General features: G+C 38.2%; 1 protein-coding gene across 11 annotated transcripts in view; it reads left to right on the forward strand.

The window, feature by feature from the left end:
* Nucleotides 1-17,455, forward strand: part of LOC105219969 (uncharacterized) — an 833,969-nt gene that overhangs the window by 247,581 nt on the left and 568,933 nt on the right. The window lies entirely within an intron of this gene.

Consider the following 17,455-nt stretch of genomic DNA (forward strand, 5'->3'; position numbering starts at 1 on the left):
ATATCACAGATGAAAATCAGTTAACAGAAAAAATCGAAAACACAAGCGAAATAATCACTGAGGAATAAATGAAAACTTTGCTGAAATGAAAACAATAATCTATCACCCCCAACTAAGAATACGAATAACCCAATATATAAATAACTGCGATATTTGTAACAAGGAAAAATATGACAGGCACCCAATCGAACAAGAATATAAAATAACTGAAACTCCCGAGAAACCTGGAGAAATTATTCACGTAGATGTTTTTTATAGTTTACAAAAAAAACTCTTTTTAACGTTTATCGACAAATTCTCGAAATTTGCGCAGGCAATTAAAATTAAAAATAGATCTTGAATAGAATTTAAATTAGCCCTAACGCAGTATTTATCAATAGTAGGAAATATAAAGAAATTGGTTGTAGATAATGAACTAGGTTTTAAAGCTCTGCCTCTATTGGTATTTCTTAGAGAACAAGAAATTTAGATACATTACACGTCAAATAATAATCATACATCTAACTCAGATGTAGAGAGGTTACACAACACTCTAAATGAACATATTAGAATTTTAAAACATGATCCTAATAAAGATACAGAAAATACAGAAAAAAAATATATAAAATAATTATGTTTTATAACAATACAATCCATTCAAGTACAGGAAAGAAACCAATTAATTCTAGAAATGGAAATATAGACCCAAGCGAATATCAAATAATTAGAGAACGAATAATAAATAATAAAGAAAAAGCTATTAATAAACTCAACAAAACACGCGAAAATGTAGAAATTCAGACAGGCCCTGTTTATTTAAAGGATGAAAGAGGAGGTAAAAACCATTCTAAATTTCGAAAAATAACCGTCATCGAATTAGATAATGAACACGTTATAACAGATCAAGGACTAATAAACGCAATAGGGAAAGGACTTAAATTTGTAGTAGGGACAATGGATAGTGATGACGAAAAAGAAATTATAGACAAAATTCAAACTCTAGAAAAAAGTAAGACTGAGACAATGACCGCCCTAAACGAAATGAATTATTATTATTAACCCAAACGATTACCCTCCTCCCGCCCAACCGACGCGTGGGGCGCAGTCCGCATACGAGCGGAATTTGCCGAGTCTAGAAAGGCAAGAGATTTTTAAGCGTCCGGTTCTCAAACTGCTCAGCTACAGAAACAAACATTTCAACAGCTGAGAATTAAAAATTTATAAAAACTAAAAGTTATAAATTTCTGAATATTACTTATTGAGAGAAGACAAAATAGTTTTTTTGATGCTAAATATTGAGTCAGATGGATCAAATGTGCTGGAATGTGAATTAAAATCATGACATATTCGGCGGAATGGTTCATTTAACTCAAAATTTGTTCTAGAAGATTTTAGAAATAATGGTCTAAACTGCCTGGATGAACGCAATGGGACATTAAACTTAATATCAGACAAAAGGAATGAACTACAAACTAAACCATTCAGAAGTTTTACTAGGAATATTATACCTAGCATTTCTCTGCGACTAGTGAGTGTGGGAAGATTTATAAGTTTTAAACGACTAGTATACGGGGGAAGATTCAATCTTGAATCAGAATGTAAGTGGCCTAAAGCAAAAAGTAAAAATTGTTTTTGAACGGACTCAAGCTTATCAGAATGGGATTGATAGCTAGGATTCCATACCACAGAACCATACTCCAATATAGGCCTTACCAATGTTGTAAAAAGAATTTTAGTAATATACGGATCATTAAATTCTTTAGACCAACGTTTAACAAAGCTAAGAGCACCTTTAGCTTTTAAGACAATTGAATTTACATGAGAATTAAAATTTAGTTTAGGGTCCATATTAACTCCTAAATCAACAAAGCTAAAAACTTGCTCTAAACTGAAGTTATTTATTACATAGGGAGAAAGATCAACAGTTCTACGGGAAAAGGACATCGTTTTACATTTTTTAAGATTCAGTGGCATATCATTTTTGTGACACCAAGTAACTAAATTATTTAAATCCGATTGCAACTCAGTCCTTTCGTTTTGAGAAGTATATGATTTAAAAAGTTTTACATCATCCGCATATAATAAAATTTCTGAAAACTTAATTACTGAAGGTATATCATTGATGAACAACAAGAACAGAATCGGGCCGAGATGACTACCCTGTGGAACCCCTGAAGTGACACTAATTAAATCGGATAATGTATTATTAAATAAAACTTGTTGTTTTCTGTTAGTAAGATATGAGGATACCCATTCAAGTAGTCTTGGTTGAAAACCAAGAAGATCCAGTTTTTGCAAAAGAATTGAGTGGTTTACTCTATCGAATGCTTTACTAAAGCCTGTATATATAACATCAGTATTCTTATTATCCCTAAAACCCATTGACACATGGTTTACAAATTCAAGCAAGTTTGTTACTGTAGATTTCCCTTTACAAAATCCATGCTGAGAAAATGAAATTAAAGGAGAGATTAAGAAAGTTATTTGGTCAGTGACAATAGCTTCAAAAAGTTTGGATATAGCTGACATTTTAGCTATCCCCCTATAGTTCTCAACAGATGATCTAACTCCACTTTTATGCAAATGTAATATAAAAGAGTTTTTCCACATTGACGGAAAAATACCTTGTTTAAGAGATAGGTTAAAAAGCTTAGTTAAGGGCAGATAGATATATTTTGCACAATTTTTAAGAAAGCTTGAGGGAATCATATCAGGGCCATATTTAAACGAATTAACGTAACTTAATAATTTAAGACATCTGTTTCAGAAATAATTGGTGTATTAATTACAGTACTCGGACATAACACTTGATATGGCACATTCATAGGGTTGTTTGAACAATAATTGGATTTGAAGAATTCTGCAAACATATTAGAAATAATATAATTATCACATGACATTGTTGATTTATATTTCATCGCGGACGGAAAATTGGAAATCCTGCGTTTGGAGTTAACGAAACCATAAAACAATTTCGGATTACGAATAATATTATTTTTTACTTTGATTATGTAGTTTTTATAACATTTTTTGTTATCTAGGGAATTCTATAGAAAATAAATTATTAAATATCACAAACCATATTAACAAACAACAGAAAACTATTCAAAAATATATAAATAATTTTAAAACCGAAATCCAAAACAAAATTCTCAATTTAGAAGACGAAACAAATTTCCTCGAAAATATTTTTCAGATTAATAACGATATCAACTTGTTAATAGACCACGTAAATGAAATAGGACACGTCATTTTTAATTCAAAACTAGGAATAATTCCATCAGACATATTGACAACTGAAGAATTCAATTTTATAAACCAAACAGAACCTTACCTACATACAAAAGTATCCGTTACATATAAAGAAAAGTTAGTAGTTTTGACATTAAGCATCCCAAAATTTTTAAATGAAACATTCGCTGAAGTTGTATTTGAACCACTACCAAACATCCAAAATAAAGCTGTAATTTTAAACAAAAATACTGTCTTAATATATAAAAATGAAATATATGAACCGAAAACTTTAGAATATAAGAAACTAACAAATATAAATGATAACTGCTTAACAAACATTGTAAAAAATTTAGAACCTAATTGTAATATGACTACAATGCAAAACCAAGAAGGAAAAGAAATTTATCCAGGCTTACTTATATTTAAGAATTACCATGATAAAATTATTACCAATTGTGAAAAACCACGAATATTTGAAAATTTAAAAACATTTCTGATAAAGTATGATAATTATAAAATAAATGTGAAAGAAATGTTTATCCTAAACAACCTAACATTAAGAGTTAAGGAAAATAATATATCACTCCCGAATTTAAATCTTAACGAAATACATTTTAACGAAACAATAAAGGCTGTAAAACGTAATCTTTTTAGAAATGCTATAATAAACACTGGGAGTAATATAGGAATACTAATGATTTTTACCTGTACTATTATTATAATCTGTATAAAAAACAATAACAGAACTTATGTAATCTCTTCGTCGGAGCCTCAGGCTAACGGTGGGGGAGTTATGATATCCACTTCACCATCACACAAAACATTAATATAAACATACACGTATGTATGTTTACATACATGTACACTTAACCCATCTTTACCCAACGTTGCGCAAACGCAACATTTCAAATTTGTTTTTTTTTTTATTTCTAAAATAAGGAAATAAATCTATGAAATGTAAGCCAGTCTCAAAAAGAAGAACTAACAGATAAATAAAAATTGTTTTTAAGGTTTTTCAAATACAAATGCATTTTATTTTTATCATTCAAAAACTGCTAATTGAGTCATCTCGGGATCGGTATATTCATCCAATCATAAAAAATATTAATTTAAATAAAGCTTTACTTTTTACACTGTACAATATCTTATTTGTGATATAAACCCTTTTGGTGGACAAAACTACCCACCCGTGTTGTTTATCTTACATTTCTAGGAAATGTTGAGTATACGCAACGTTGAGAGTAACAATAGTCAGTTTTTATTGTTACTCAGCATGCCATTCGTGTTAGAAATGTATTGTCAATAATGGGTTCTCGCTATTCAAGGAGTAGTTCTGTTTTGTTTTTATTATACAGTTGGTTCTAGAACGTTGAGCTAATAGCATAGATAACTTGATACGAGACTCTTTGGTTCGAGAGAGAGCTGTCAAAACTCACATTTTTTATAACATTTGCCAATGATGTCACTGCTGAAAAATATTAGCCTGGGTATTTAATAAATTATACAAAACACTAAATTAAACACTTTGAAAATGCATACATATTTTGCCAAAATATGTTCACACAGTTCAATGAAATTTCATTTCACACTAATTTCGTCAAGTAAATCATCAAAGGAAAGCCTGTAAGATTTGGATTCAAGATATGGTTCTTGTGTAGTTCAAATGGTTATCTGTATCGGTTTATACCATATGGCGGAAAGGATACTAACGACAATAGAAATGATTTAGGTCTAGGAGAAAAAAATGTTCTGGACCTATTGTCTGTCATTGAAGATCCTCGCAAACATCGCATTTTTTTTGATAATTTATTTTCTTCGCACAAATTATTTTGCATTCTGAAAGAGAATGGCTATTTTGCCACTGGTACTATTCGAGAAAATAGAACTATGAATAAAACCATGATAAATACGAAAACTCATCAGAAAAACGAGAGAGGGTCATTTGATTTCAGCTTTGACCAAAAACATGAAGTACTATTAGTTCGATGGAATGACAATTCTGTGGTGAATGTGGACTAACAACGCAAAAATCGAACCATTAGTTACAGCAAAACGTTACGATAGAAAACTAAAAAAATGGTGAATGTGCCACTGCCCCAGGTTATAGCAGATTATAATAAAATATGGGAGGCGTCGATCTGCATGATAATGGAATTGCCAATTACAGGATTCGAGTAAGAGGGAAAAAGTGGTGGTAGCCACTGTTCATCAATTTGATAGATAGTGTTTTAGTAAACTCGTGGAAGATTTACAATCTGGCAAATAAGCAATCTATGACTCAATTAGAATTTAAATCTTACTTTGCTGTTAGTTTGATGAAAACCGAAGAAGCCCAACTTGCAGATAATTCTCACTTTTTGAGTAATTCAAATAGAAATTTACGAAGACCATCCAAAAACGCATTACTTTGCAGATAATTCTCACTTTTTGAGTAATTCAAATAGAAATTTACGAAGACCATCCAAAAACGCATTACCTTCCAATACTTGCTTCGATAATATTGGTCATGTCATAGAGGAGCACTAAAATAAACGTCGAAGAAGATGTAGACAGTGTAGAAGTACAACAATTTATATGTCTAAAAAATGTCAAATACATCTTCATGCTGATTGTTTTAAAATATTTCACTCACGCTAGTCGCTATAGTATTAGCGTATGTGAAATATTTTAAATGTGTTTTTATGACTTGCTTGTATAATATAAGTTCAGTAATCCCAACGTTGCGTAGGCGCAACATTTCACGGAATGAAAAATAATTAATCAATATTTTTTTTTTTAATGATTTTCTCTTAATTTATGTATTTTTAAACGTAATAAACAATGAAACCATAAAATATGCATTTATTTTTACCCTTGGGATTTAATGGGTTAACACTTTTATTTAGTTTACATACTTATGTCATTAATACATAAATTAAAATAAACTATGTTCTTTTATTGTTTTCCACTTAATTGTGGGCAACTTACTTTTCATACGAGGCATCGAACTCTTTAATTTTCATATTAAGAATTATATCGAATTTCATTTGTTTATAAAATAGTTGAAATTGCATTGACAATATTTGTAACCAAAATTCTAAAGAATTTTAAGTGAGTTTCCGTTTTGCTTTACGATCGAAATTCTTAAGAGGCATTGCACTTATTAATTTTGCTGATAATAATTCTATAGAATTTTAATTGTATTTTGCTTTCTGTTTTTACTATTGATTTTGCATTTAAGATTAAGAACTTTTGTAAACTAACTCAGTCATATTCTTTGATTCAATAAAGTAAGAACTACTTTAAGAAAATTAACAAATGTTTTAATTACTAGTCTCATTGTGAAGATCTAATTTGCATCAACTGAAAGTGAGGGTAGATATTTATTTACCAGTCTCGAGCGCGTAGTCAGCGAGCACTTACTAGAAGTATTGCCACTCGAGAAAATACATATTTACGTACCAAAATGCTACCAAAACTCCTTTCAAATTAACAAATTTTTTTTCATCAAAACATGGCACCAAATATACATACAAACATAATTGTATAAAACAAGTAATTTAAAAATGTTCACCTTTTCGACTTGAATTAAAAATAAAGTAAACCTTTTTCTAAATATGAAATATATGCATACTCTGCAGATAGCCAGAGAAAAAAGTATCTAAGGAATAGCTTTCCTTTTATGTAGCAATTTAAGTGACACAAAAAGGCTAAGTGCGACAAAGAAGAACAATATTAATTTCAACAAGTAAGGAAAGGCTAAGTTCGGGTGCAACCGAACATTTTATACTCTCGCAATTTATTGCTACATTTTTATTAAGATAACACACAATTTGACCCATATATTCGGCATAAAGTCCAATAGAAAAAGGAAAATCATTATATATAGTATATTATATTAGATTATATTGTGAGGATTGCACCACGACCTAAGGTCTATTGTGCCAGGTCTATGCAGTCCAGTTATCACAGCACCCCCTCCAACCCCGTCCCGTTAAGAAATCTTAACAGTGTTGCAGGGCTGATGCATGCGATACTTCCTCTTTGGGGATAATGAGCCCCAATTGACTGTCCCCTCTCCTTCGCGATCGCCGGGCAGTCAAGGAGTAGGTGCTCTGGTGTCTCCGCCTCTAAGTCACAAAATCGGCAAAGGTCCGACGAGTGTATTCCCATTTTGTGCAGATGACACCGTAGTCTGCAGTAGTTTAAAGTATCTATGCAGTCCATGACCAGCACCGAGTCCACCTCGAAGGATGATAGTGCCTGAAGAGCTGCTTGGCTATCGCTGATAATGGCTATGCGTTCCTTATAATATCCCCTTTCCAATATTACCTCTGCACACTTGGTAATGGCATAGACTTCAGCTTGGAAGATGCAGGGGAAATTGCCCATGGATAAAGACAGCTTCAGGCGTGGCCCCGTTATCCCGGCGCCTATACCAACTGCTGTCTTTGATCCGTCAGTGTACCATTGTTGTGTGCTTCTACTTATGAGTTCCTTGAGAGTTGAGTCCTCCCATTCCCTTTTGTTGGATATTACTGTTTTGAAACGTCTAACAAGATAAACCCTTTTAATGATATCGTCCCTCGGCAGGAGAGTCATTGGAAGCTTCCTACCGATGATATCCAGTTGCCGGGCGCTTAGCATCCTGCTGTTTCCTAAACCTGGCCTTGTTAGCGCCAGTAGGGTTTTCTTGGCCATAGTGCCAACCACCAAATGAAGTGGGGTAAGGTTTAGGATTGCCTCCAAAGCTGCAGTTGGACACGTGCGCATAGCACCAGTGATGCATATACAAGCCAACCGCTGCAATTTGACCAGTTGCTTTTCAGCTGTGGCCAGGGAGATCCTTGAAGACCAGACCACCGCTCCATAAGTGGTTATAGGCCTCACAATCATGGTGTACATCCATCGCAGTATGTGTGGGCTACAGCCCCAAGTTTTGCCTGCCAGGCGTTTGCATACTATTAGTGCCTTGGTGGCCTTCGCTATCACGGAGTCCACATGCTTCTTCCGCCTCAGTTTCGTATCTAATAATCTTCTTCTTAACTGGCGTAGAAACCGCTTACGCGGTTATAGCCGAGTCCACAACAGTGCGCCACGCATCTCTGCTTTTGGCGGTTTGGCGCCAATTGGTAATACCAAGTGAAGACAGGTCCTTCTCCACCTGGTCCTTCCACCGGAGTGGAGGTCTCCCTCTTCCTCGGCTTCCACCAGCGGGTACTGCATCGAAAACTTTCAGAGCTGGGGCACTTTCATCCATTCGAACAACATGACCCAGCCAGCGTAGCCGCTGTCTTTTTATTCGCTGGACTATGTCTATGTCGTCGAACAACACATACAGCTCATCATTCCATCTTCTGCGGTATTCGCCGTTGCCAATGTTTAAGGGACCGTAAATCTTCCGCAAAACCTTTCTCTCGAAAACTCCTAGTGCCGTCTCATCGGATGTTGACACCGTCCACGCTTCTGCACCATAAAGTAGGACGGGAATGATGAGGGACTTGTAGAGTTTAGTTTTTGTTCGTCGAGAGAGGACTTTACTTTTCAATTGCCTACTCAGTCCATAGTAGCACCTGTTGGCAAGAGTGATTCTGCGTTGGATTTCAAGGCTGACATTATTATCGGTGTTAATGTTGGTTCCTAGGTATACGAAATTATCTACAACTTCAAAGTTATGACTGTCAACAGTGACGTGGGAGCCAAGACGCGAATGCGCTGACTGTTTGTTTGATGACAGGAGATATTTCGTCTTGTCCTCGTTCACCACCAGACCCATTCGCTTCGCTTCCTTATCCAGGCGGGAAAAAGCAGAACTAACGGCGCGGGTGTTGTTTCCGATGATATCAATATCATCGGCGTACGCCAGGAGCTGTACACTCTTGTAGAAGATTGTACCCTCTCTATTTAGTTCTGCAGCTCGTATTATTTTTTCCAGCAATAGATTGAAGAAGTCGCACGATAGTGAGTCACCTTGTCTGAAACCTCGTTTGGTATCGAACGGCTCGGAGAGGTCCTTCCCGATCCTGACGGAGCTTTTGGTGTTGCTCAACGTCAACTTACACAGCCGTATTAGTTTTGCGGGGATACCAAATTCAGACATCGCGGCATAAAGGCAGCTCCTTTTCGTGCTGTCGAAAGCAGCTTTAAAGTCGACAAATAGATGGTGTGTGTCGATCCTTTTTTCACGGGTCTTCTCCAAGATTTGGCGCATGGTGAATATCTGGTCAGTTGTTGATTTTCCAGGTCTAAAGCCACACTGATAAGGTCCAATCAGTTTGTTGACGGTGGGCTTTAGTCTTTCACACAGTACGCTCGATAGAACCTTATAAGCGATGTTAAGGAGGCTTATCCCACGATAGTTGGCGCAGATTGTGGGGTCTCCCTTTTTGTGAATTGGGCAGAGTACACTGAGATTCCAATCGTCGGGCATGCTTTCTTCCGACCATATTTCGCAAAGAAGCTGATGCATGCACCTTATCAGCTCTTCGCCGCCGTATTTGAATAGCTCGGCCGGCAATCCATCGGCCCCCGCCGCCTTGTTGTTCTTCAAGCGGGTAATTGCTATTCTAATTTCTTCACGGTCGGGCAATGGAACATCTGTTCCATCGTCCTCGATTGGGGAATCGGGTTCGCCATCTCCTGGTGTTGTACTTTCACTGCCATTCAGCAGGCTGGAGAAGTGTTCCCTCCACAAACACAGTATACTCTGGTCATCAACCACTAGATCACCGCTGGGGGTCCTACAGGAGTGTGCTCCGGTCTTGAAACCTTCAGTTAGTCGCCGGATCTTTTCGTAAAATTTTCGAGCATTACCCCTGTCGGCCAGCTTGTCAAGCTCTTCATACTCACGCATTTCTGCCTCTTTCTTTCTTTTTCTGCAAATGCGTCCAAGATATTTTATTTCCTCTACCCTAGCTACCGCTTCGCCATTGAGTGTAATGGAACCCAAGGCTGGGAGCGATCTTCTTCTTGTGAAGGGGATAATGGCTGTTTTTGATGGATCCAACATTAATACACCATTTCCTCGCTAGGGTTAGTCCTCTTTGGACAATGTCTCCAAGAGTGCTTTCGAATTTGCCTCTGGCGATGATTACGATGTCATCCGCATATCCCTGACATCGTATTCCTTTTTCTGATAGCACCTCTAATAGCTCGTCCACGACTAGACTCCACAGAAGCGGTGAGATAACCCCACCCTGGGGACAGCTTTTTGTCGTGCCTAGACGTATACTGCGTGAGCCTATCTGCGTTTCTGCGATTCTTGTACTGAGAACTGCACTAACCCATCTTACGATCGATGGATCGATCCGCCTCCTGTTTAGGGCTCTAGTAACACTTTCGTGGGAGGTGTTATCAAACGCACCCTCTATGTCTAGAAAGGCACACAGGACCACCTCACCGGTCGCAAATGCATCCTCAACCTCCGATACCAAGCTGTACAGAGCCGTGTCAGTTGATCTACCAACTCTGTAGGCGTGTTGGCTCGAGTGTAACGGGTAAGCCTCTAATGCCACAGTCCTGATGTAGTTATCCACAATTTTTTCCATGCCTTTCAGTAGGAAAGAGGTAAGACTGATTGGCCTGTATGATTTCGCCAAGGAGTAGTCCCTCCTACCAACTTTCGGTATGAAGACTACCTGTGCGATTCTCCATTTTTCCGGGATGTAGGCATGTGCTAGACTATCTCTCATCAACCTAACTAGGTGATTGAGGATATGTTCCCGACCATGCTGGAGCAGCGCTGGGAAAATCCTGGTGATTTGTACTTTTTAAAAGTTCCTATGGCCCATCTTACTGAGTCGGTGGTAAAGACTTCCTTAGCCACCTTCCAGTCCATTGGACCAGGCTTATGATCCTCCGTCCGGACTAGCTGTTCCGTAGGGATCGCACCTGGGAAGTGCGTCTCCAGCAGACATTTCGCCCTTTCCTCCAGACTTGTTGTGAACGTGCCATCAGGCTTCCTGATTGCTAATTTCGTCTCGATGGCTCCTTTGGCAAGGGCTTTGTGGAGCCTGGCTGCCGCAGGAGTTGAAGAGACGTTCTCACAAAATTTCCTGAAGTTGTCCCTTTTTGCAATCCTAATTTCCTTACTGTACTCAGTCAGGTTTCCCCTGTATTCGGTCCATTCACCAGTGCGTTTGGCTTTGTTAAATAGCCGCCGCACCACCCTCCTTAGTGACGTGAGTTTTTTGGACCACCATGGGTTTTTGTTTTTAACTTTCAGGGATGTCAGCGGCAGCTTGCCTGAAATGCATCTGTTATGATGCTCTCCATAATAACTGCCCTCTCTTCGATTCCCCTGCATCCACTTTTACCGCTGTTATACACAACACTCTCCGCGATAAGTCCGAGAATATCGTTATATTTGGACCAATTTACGTTTCTAGGGTTCCGTACCTCTGTACGATTCCCAACAACTAACCCCACCTTGAATTTAATAATTCTGTGGTCGGACAAAGAGGGTTCTGTGGAGACTCTTCACTGAGTGATCAGACCATTTGCAAGGTGGTTACTGAGGGTAACATCTAGTACCTCTTCTCTAGCCCTAGTGACGAATGTTGGTTGGCAGCCAACATTACTTATTTCTAGGTTATTACTTAGTATAAACTCCAATAGTGACTCACCTCTGTTATTGCAGTCGCTGCTTCCCCACTCCCAATGATGAGCGTTTGCATCGCAGCCCCAAACCAGGGGAAGATTGGCCATAATACAGTAGTCGACCAGCTTCTGTATACCATCTGGTGGTGCCACGGACGATTCACCCGGGAAGTAGGTTCGAAGGTTTTGTCAACCTGCATGGCCTCAGGGGCAAGTCCTTCCTAGAGCTCTTGGGTGGTTGGTAGGGCGGATTGCTCCCCCCTATCGGACTGCTCTTCCATGTTGGTCTCGACGTCGTCCACTCGGTCAGAGGACAAAACGGGCGGAGTAGCCTCGGCAACCGGATTGTGCGTATCGGTAGACTTAAGACCGGAAGACAAAACGGGCGGAGTACTAGCCTCGGCAACCGTTTTTGTCTTGTCGACCTTAGACTCCGTACCCTTCTTAAGCCAGGGTCTTATCGTAACCGTGCTATACCTGAAGTACAGCCGATATCCTTGTTGGCGGATTTTCGCATAGGACTCATCATCGATGCCGATATTAAGCCTGAGCCCCGCCTCCTCATCGGTACTACTGATGACTCTCCAAGCTGAGAGGTTCAGACCTTCGTTCTGCGCTTTCAGCAGACCAAAAACATAGTCTGTGGTTTTACCAGCACATCTCGGAAGAAACACCGTCATGTTATACGTGCTCGGTATGTCGTCACCTCGCCTGGTGCATAGTACCGGACCTTTCCATCCTGCTAGGCGCGGAGCAGTCTCCGCCAGCCAGGATGCCGTTTGCCGATTGGTGGTAGCCCTGTCGGTGTGGGACTTCCCACTGTCCGAGACAACGCCTCTATCTCGCTCCAGAGTGAGAGCCCTGGCTTCACTGGGCGATTTGCCTTTGCTAAGGTACCTAAGGTACCACTTTACGCTGGCCCCACTCATTCCAGCTCTCATTGGGTCATCATAGCCCCCTGGGCAACCGTCAGCCGGGATTTGAATAGATTTAGACCTCCTCCGATTTCTAATCCTTTTCCGGCTGTTACTAGGCGGCGTAGTTTGCCGTGATACCTCTTCTGCCCTCTTGCTGGTTCAGGGAGCCTCGTCATCGTCCCTGGCATGTTCCTCGAAGAGATCTCTCTCCTCAGAGGTTAGTCGTGCCAAGAATTGCCGACGTTTGACACCAGCCGCTCCTGGTGTGCGAGTACCTTCACCCTTAGCTGCCTCCTTAGGTGTTGCTACAGGGTTGGTTGGTTTCCGTTTTTGACTTTTGTCTTGTCCTTTTACGTTGCCAGTGTCGTTGCCTTTAGGGGTGTTGTCATTTTTGTTAGTTGTGTTTTTGTTGTTGTCTTTGTTCATCTTTGTCGTACGACCGGTTGCTCGAGTAGCCAAGCATCGCGGTCTAAAATTCTGAAGGGGAACTTGCGGTCCACCGCGCCAGCGCCCCATAGCGCGGTAAGGCCACAGTTACTTCCCAAGGCGGCCCGGTATTGGGAAGGCTCCATAATACTACAGCCGAATTTACCTCCCGGCTGCAAATCATCCAATGGGCACAGTACGCATAACACCCTGGATTGGGAGGTGGTAGCTCTTGGTCACCTGACACCGCTCCACCTAGGCGGGGCGAATGTCCGGCTAAGCCTCTGCACCAACGACAAGCTACCATCGCAAGAGGGGTATATAGGCTGAGGTAATTTCTGAACCGATTTCACTTAATTTCAAAAAGATTACATCCAAATATGCCCCTTCCTAGTGTGATCCTTTGTACACTTTTACTTTTAGTTTTATAACTATATTTATGGCTTAGTTATGACAGTTTATGTGTTTTTCGTTTTCGTCATTTTGTGAAGGTGGCAGTGGACCGATATCGCCAATTTATACCCATTTTATACCAAACTCCTCAGTGTGCCAAGGAATATGTGTACCAAATTTCATGAAGTTAACTCAATTTTTACTCGAGTTATCGCTTGCACGGACAGACGGACGGACGGACAGACAGACCGACTACAGACATCCGGATTTCAACTCTACTCGTCATCTTGAAATTATTTATTGAAAAACATACCTCAAACATAGTCCTCGTATTTACGAAAAAATCGATATAACGTGTTCGTTTTTTCGGAATACTACAGTATATAATACGTATACAGTATGTCAAGAAACAATTTAACACATTGAAAATAAATACACTTTTTCACTTTCCGCAGCAAAATTGTTTACTTTTTACTTCAGTTCAACATATTTGAATCAGGGATGGTTACTTACTGTATTTAAAGATATGTGATGCAAAAAAAAGCTGCGAAAGCAGTGCAAAAACCAACCAAGAACAACAAAAAACAAAAATCATTCAATTTTGTTAGTGTCAAGAAAATCTTTACACACTTCGATTACACTGGATCACAAATTTGAATTTGTTTTTTGTTCCACGGATGCCACTATCCAATTTGTATGTGAAATGGCTCGCTGATTTCGAAAATCGAGTTAATTTTTTTTTGATGGATACGTTTTTGAGATATTTGCAATTTACCGTTATTCGACCAAAAAAAAAAGGTGTCTTCATTTAATCATGTATATCCAGGCACTGACAAGTTGAGCAATCTTACTGCAAATTATGGAAAATAAAAGTGAATGAAATTTCCTAAAAATTTCCTAAAGTGAATGAAATTTCCTTATAATTTCTGAGAAATTGATTAATAACTTCGAGTTTTTAAATTTTTTTATGAAAAAATTGAAAAAAATAAACTTTGGCAAGAAAAACATTTTAAAACAAAAGATATTTTTATTTTATATGAAGTCCTGTTTATTAATAAAAAATTAAGCTACCAACGAACAAAATCCATGGATAAATAGGAAATATATATATATAATATACATGATCAAATAAATATATCCAAGTCGAGCAAAGTCAATGTATACGTATATGCGTATGTAGTGTGTAAAGTAGGGGTGGGATATCTGGCTATGCGCTGTTTCTGTTAAGTAAAAAGTCAATTTTCATGTCGTTTTTAGTTTTTATAAACTCATTTATTTATATATTAGTAATATATATTAAAACAATGTGTTATTTTTGTCTTAAGTTGATGTTCTTACATTATAGTCGAAATGATTATGTGTTTTGTTTTGTCGTTTATTTAGTTTAGGATCGGTTTCTCTTATGAGAAACCAACAGTAGTCACCCATCATACCGACGTCCCAGAAACCTTGGTATCGATTCTTCTGCGCGATCCTCGATCCCGATGTTGCCATTATGCAGTTATACGGCCTTCAAGCTCAGTTTATTGCTGTCTATGAACAATCGCCACTCCTCGGAATCCTATGGTTGACCAAACTCTTTGAATAATCCTGGAATGTCTTTGCAATAGCATACATTGTCTTCCTTCGTATAGTGTTTGACAAATGGTTCGTGACGATTTCTATAATATGTCACCTTAAATGGGGTGACACGAATTGAAATTGTTGCATACGAGAGGCATGTAGCTCAGCTTTTTCCTTGGATAATTCCAAATCTCTAATCCAATCGTTTAGTTTCGCTTGTGATAGAACGTTTCTCTCGTTTTCCATTAAAAATTCATTACAACTTGATTTCCCATATTCAGATGATCCTTCAGATACTGCTGTTGACAACGAAACTGGATACGCAACTTCAGCTGAATGTGGACCTGGCAATGAAACGGTAGGTGCGTTAGCAATCTTTTTCATAAAAAAATTTAAAAACTCGAAGAAGAACTTTTATTTTACACATTGTGTTTCTACCTCTTTTTTTAAAATGCTTGAATTTCTCAAATACATCTGATTTGTACACAATTGGTATAGCGAATACCTTTCTTGAGAAATCATCAACAAAAACCAACAAGAGTCTTGCGCCGCTGAACGATTTTGTGCTAATAGGACCAAGCACGTCCGAATGTATAATGTCCAGCAAATTTTCAGCACGTGTACCAGCTGATTTAGTTATTATTCTAGTTTGTTTACCCTTACAGCATACAATACATCCATTTTCACTTGCGCCGCTGTAATTTACTGACTGATTTACTGATAATTTACGTTGAATTCTGCACCTGATTCATGCTGTTTTTGCAAATATGTGCTAACCTTCGATGCCAAAGTTCAAAACTGTCAATTGTTGTCATTGCTTTTCCAACTGGAATTTTGGAACAGTCCAGTTTATACAAAACATTTTCTACGTACGCTTTTGCAATTAATCGGGTTTTTACATCATAAACCTTACATACATTGCCTTCGAACACCACCTTTTTGTTTTGTTTTGTTATTTGCTGCACCGACAAAAGATTAGCGCAAAGACTGGGAACATATTCAACATTTCGAATATTGGTTTCGATCTTCTGACGGTTTACATTTAAGACTAGGTTGACTTCGCCTACACTGTTAACAGGAACTCGCTCTCTGTTAGCTAAAATTACTTCATTATGCTCAGCTGTTCTAAACTTCAAAAATAACTTCTGAACGTTCGTCATATGTGACGTTGCGCCAGAGTTGATATACCATACACTTTCGCCGCTCTGAGAATGCAAACACGAATTTGCTAAGAGCGAATTCGAAAACATTGCCGTCTTATTTTTACCTTCATTCTTATTTACTTTCATTGCTTGCGTAGACTTGCGACACTCTTTTCGCACATGGCCTTCTTGACCACAGTTGTAGCACCCAAACTTTTTCCGTTTGAAATTTTTAACATTTATTTTTTGTTGGAAATTCTTCGAATATAATGCGTTGTCAGTTGATTCTTTGTTGCAATCAAATTTGACATCCTGCAACAACAAACTCTTAACGCTAGCGAAGCTAACTGCGCTCTGGAATTTTCTACAGCCATAACGAGTAATTGGTATTCGTTTGGCAATCCAGCGAGCAATAATGATGCTACTAATTCATCGCCCACGTCCAGACCAGCATTTCGCAATTTAATTGCAGTCATGACCACCTCGTTGACATAATCCTGCACGGATTGAAATTGCTCCAGTTTTAACTGCACCAGCATTTTCAAAAGCTCTACCTTGCGAGTTTAACCGCTGTCTTCATATGCTGCCATTAAAGAATCCCACGCGTCTTTTGCAGTCACTGCACTTGCAATATGTGAGAAATTACACCGCTCCACCATGAGAGTAATCTCCGCCAGTGCTCGTTCATTGCTGTCATGGTCTTTTTCCGATGAACCCTCGGATAAGCCGTTTTGGGTTATTTTCCAACAACTTTTTAACACAAGATACGATTTTGCGTTTCGCCGCCAATTATCAAAATTTTCGCGGCCCCGAAGTTTTTCAAATGGAAAACTAAGACTACCAGACGCCATTTTCGATTAAATAAAAAACTAATTTTAATTTTATTTATATTTAGTGAATAGGCCCATAATCTGTTGAGCAAAGTAAGGTACGCGCAGTTTCAAAGTAATAAAATTAAAATTTAGTGATGCCAGATTTACATTATTTATTTCATAACATAAGTCTTGGAGACAGCATCCAGAATCAAGTCTTTCTTGGACTTTATGTAGCTGATTGCAGACTTCGTAACATTAAAATCCCTAGCCAGTCGATTGGCTTGAACATCTTTATCCAGTTTGTTTAATATTTGAACCTTTTGCTCCAAAATAAGTGTATTTTTCTTACGTTTAGACGACATTTTTCAATATAATATAATAATGGTAAAAATTAAATCAAATCTTCACA

This window comes from Zeugodacus cucurbitae, chromosome 2 (assembly GCF_028554725.1).
Source record: "Zeugodacus cucurbitae isolate PBARC_wt_2022May chromosome 2, idZeuCucr1.2, whole genome shotgun sequence".
NCBI classification, from domain to species: Eukaryota; Metazoa; Arthropoda; class Insecta; order Diptera; family Tephritidae; genus Zeugodacus; species Zeugodacus cucurbitae.